Genomic DNA, 4,919 nt, shown 5'->3' on the forward strand with positions numbered 1-4,919 from the left:
TTTTAAAACTAAATACCCTCATGATGATTGTGGCTTAGTTTGGTTAACTCTGTCTAGGTAGCTTCAGAGGAGAAGACATTTGTAAAATATTACAAAGATTTTCAATTTTTTTTAAATCGGACAAAGTTTTTTATTACAAAATACCCCAATGATGAGTGTGGCCAAGTTAGAACCCCCTTTTTATTTTGAACGATCAATGCATTTGAATGGGGATATATAGTTTGAAAATCCTTCTCTAAAATGGCTGGATCCGCCCCTGCATATCATGTATGAACTTCAGTAAAGGCACCCGGTTAATCAATGTAAGGAGTGTACATTTTTTGAAGTGCACTTTTTAAAATTTGATCCGGTCAAAGTGTATTGCTCATTATACATCTTATGTATAAAACATAAATTCATTTTACTTGACTTGCTTCAAAATTGCTGAACTATAAATTGACCGTGACAACTTTTGAGGAATTTTACAGCTATAAGTTTAAAAACTGCAAGTTTTAATTTTTCTAATTCCTTATTTATAACAGTTAGGTCAACAAAGTGATTATACCATATCTTTCTTAAAATATGCAATTCTATATATCTAAAGTTGTTCATTAAAAAGCAATGCATGAGCAATTGTCACACTCCTGACCTGTGTTGGTAAAGAATGCTTAGGAATGATGATGCATAGTATATCTTGTAGGTCAAATCTCATGTTCCGGACACTCCGGCTCCCTCCAAGAATAAGAACGGGACGCCAATAAATAGCCCAATATACCGACCATGCAAGGACTGTATAGCCGGTCAAGGTCATTAAAAACTTTAATTTGTAGTCCAAAAGCGGTGCTTAAACGTGGAGCTAAAACACATAAAATCATAAATCAAATTGCATTTTGATGCTTTCTATTAATACCAGACAAGAAATAGATATCAGGCCACGACCATAAGAGAATATTTGTTCCTCGTTCATTTCTTTTTTAACCTACATTGTAAATATGGCCGTCAGTTCTCTCGTTTGAATTAATTTACATTAATTTAGTCAATTCAGTGCCTTTTATAGCTGACTATGCGATATGGGCTTTGCTTATTGTTGAAAGCCTTACGGAGACCTTTAGTTATTAATTTCTATGTCATTTGGTTTTTTGTGGAGAGTTATCTCATTGGCAATCATACCACATCTTCTTTTTAATATGTGAATTTGAAAATGCAATACTATTAATTAGGAGTATATTTCGTCCACTTTGTTCGGTCGTGCATCTGTTCCTTCCTCCGACAAACACTGTACATAACCACTTTCGGATAATGCAAAAGAAGCAATGGCAGCAAATAGCATAGTTCTCAATCCACCCCCCCCCAACCCCCCCCCCCCCCCCCCCAAAAAAAAAAGAAGAAAAGAAAACAACCATTCGTCGCTATTCGCCGTACTTTATTCCGCTTTTACTATTAACATGAATTTTAAAATATCAATCAAATGAATAAAGTACATATTATAATGATAAACATACATTAGTAAATGTAAATATTATATATTTTTTTATATACTTAGATATCAACAAAATAAAGCATTTTGTTTTTCGTCTTCGTATGCTACAATTTGTGACTTTGATTTTACAAATAAACAACTATAAATATAAACGAGCCTATATTGTAATGTTATCGTATTTTAATAAGTATCTGCTTTACAAACAATTCTAAAGAAAGTGACACTGCACAGAGGAACACAACTACTGAGTAATACAAAGATTTCAAACAACAATATTGTTTTGTATTTTTTATACATTTTTGGATCCATGCAGTCAGTACATGTAACTACGCAACTTTCAGCATTTTGTTGTTTGGTAGTATCTATCTAACATGTCTAAGAAAAGGAGATGAATGTAACAATTTGTAAAAATTTTGCATATCAATTTGTTTAGGTAATCACAATTGATATAAAAAAGAACCACCCTCCCCTCCCCATAAAAAAAAACACACACACAACAACACCAACAACAAACATTTTAGTTTCACTAGTTTAGTTTCACGTAGATGTACACTATAAATCAAACTTGATTTGTGAACTTCTGTACGAAATGCACATTACTATTTCATTGTACATAGAACTTAAAACCAAAACGTTATACAAACAGTCAATTTGCAATCAAATGAACAGTAACAACATAGGTCTATATTTTAAATATTTGCTATTTCTGTCTCTTGTTTTTCATCATCATACATTTGTAAAATATGATAGTTTCATGCACCACTTCACATACAGGCGAAAGACACACCAACCGTACCTGGTCTGCAGCCAATCAGTAAACCTCCTTTAAATTCCGAAGATCTAAGATTAATTGATTGTTGTTGCTTAACGTCCAGTGGCAACTATTTCATGCATGTTCAAGACGAGAACAAGTTCACAATAAATACAATAGGTAGGTCTTGCAATGATAAAGGCCATCCGGGATGATGGTCGGAGAAATTTGGACTGCCACTGAAAAAGGAGGGAATATTGGATAGGGACAGAAATTTTGCCTTGCAACAGGTCACATACGGACCCCTCAAAGACTTGTTGCAAGGGTTCTTAAAGAGCGTGGTACTCTCTATACACGAGGCATCGGATTTAACGTACCCATTCTGACCGGACGTGACTGCGAATTTTAAACATCCCGCACAGCCAAACTTCGGCAAGCGTTTTACTGCCGGTCGGGAGAAGACCAAGTGACCATTTTTCGATTCCCCAGTCACCCTTGGGCTGAAGATCTAAGAAGGTAGCGGTATGACAAAATGATGAAAAATTGAAATGAAAAGACCATACACATAATTATGGACGAATATAAACCAACCAACGATAATCACTAGGTAGTAAGGGACGGGGGTAAATATGCGTGTGAGCACTCAACCTAAACCCTTAACCTAAGTTAGGGGAATTGTATTGACCTATTGTCTATTCTCCAGATGCAAATAGTTGGCATTACGTGTTTTTTTATAACATACAATTTTGTATTAGCTGGCACATATATTGTACTCCGTTCCAAAAACCACTTCCAAAAACAAAAGAAAAGATCCGGTGTTCTGAAAGCTTGAAACCCACAATAATGGGAAAATAATCATTTTTATACGTATAAATCTCATGCGAAGTATTTTTTTCAGACAAATATTTGTGTGTAGATATGAGGCATCTCCTAGAGATAAATTAACAATAGGGCAAATCCCGAATAAGTTATAGATAATTCATATCTTTGGGCAGTTTTGCGGTGTTTCGTAAATTATACCATAGCTTTTGTTGAAAACCTCGGCAATAACCTCTCGTGACGGAGTCGAGTAAGGTTGCCGAGAGGTTTCGACAAAAAGCCGTGATGGTATGATTTACGAAACACCGTAAAATTATCCAACAAATATGAAATATCTGTTTTAACCTATCGCATCTTTTGTTGTTTAAAATTGTATAATATGTCAAATATTTTTGTTTGTATATTTTAAAATTATTTTGATAAGAATCAGTTAAATAACGTCTAGCTGCTACATATACATGTAGATATTGATAGCATTGTCGTAGCCGCTACGTAGCTGCTACGATATTGAACACGACCCAGCCCCAGTTAGACTTGATTTTTCGGCAGCGATGGATGTTCATGTACATTTCGTACATGTACATTGTTGACGGATAACGTTGCAAATAAAAAAAAACTGATGGCGGAATCAGATTTTGTTGATTTGGAGGCAAGATAAGACAAAGAATTTCTGTTATTTTGATGCTTTCTGGAATTCCAGATTACGGGTTATGAGTTTATTTTTATTTTATCTAAACATTCGGAATGTCTTTTTTTTTAAGATTAATTTATAAATCTGAGGAAATAAATTATAAAAGTATCGTACTGATAATTCGGATGAATTCTAATTTTAACGGCTCAAAATTAATTATTACTTGAGCAACCTTGTTTATCAGTCTAGAAAACAAATCTAGTACGGTTCCAAGATTTTGAAAGGGGGGATACCGCAAGCCAACATTTGAACAATAATTTTTAAATTCTAATGTATTTACTTTATACGAGGTCCTCAAAAGCGGCGTGCCCCCTGTTCACTCCCCCTAAAAGAATGTTTCGTTATACATGTAGCTGTACAGTAAATCCTTTGAGAATACAATCTAAGTATACATTTCAATAACTGAAAATCAACATATATTGTCCAGTAAAATATGAATATGTGAATATATTCTTGATACATTTATGAGTTTTTTTAACCAAAGTTGTATTTTTGTTCGGTCTGAGAGCGATTTTTCATTTACTTAAATATATAGGACAACGAAGTTGGTATGCTTTTGGTTCGATTCCCACCCTAGGTATTCATTTATATCGGCTGGTGCAAAGAGAGCAGTTTAGCTTAATGGCCCTGCACTGACTCCGTTGTTTATGTGTCAAAAAATTTAAGAGAACACGGCAAGATCTTCCTATCTTTCTTTTTTCTGTCCGGGGACCATTCACAACAAAATCATGGTATAATTGTGAAATTATGCCATAGAGAGCTATGGTACAATTGTCGGTTATTGAGATTTATACTCTTGTTGCATTCCCATGGGTCACATTGTACAGCTACATGTATACACTAGGTTAATAGAATGAATAATTGAATGAAACTTTATAATTTCACATTTCAGAAATATTGTTGAAGTGTTTCATACGTGTTTCTTGTTTTTTTATGTAGACTAGACCGTTGGTTTTCGCGTTTAAATGGTCATGAATGCGCTAGTCATTTTTGGAGCCCCTTATACCTTACTGTTCGGTGTGAACCAAAGCTTCGTGTTGAAGACCGTACTTTGACCTATAATCATTATGGTTCACTTTTACAAGTTGTTACTATGATGTAGAGTTGTCTCATATGCACTAATTCCACCCACTTCTTATATTAAAGTACTCATATTTTATTTATTTACACTTTTGTTTTCCAAACAACAACAGCACCAG

Source organism: Mytilus trossulus, chromosome 14 (genome assembly GCF_036588685.1).
Source record: "Mytilus trossulus isolate FHL-02 chromosome 14, PNRI_Mtr1.1.1.hap1, whole genome shotgun sequence".
NCBI classification, from domain to species: domain Eukaryota; kingdom Metazoa; phylum Mollusca; class Bivalvia; order Mytilida; family Mytilidae; genus Mytilus; species Mytilus trossulus.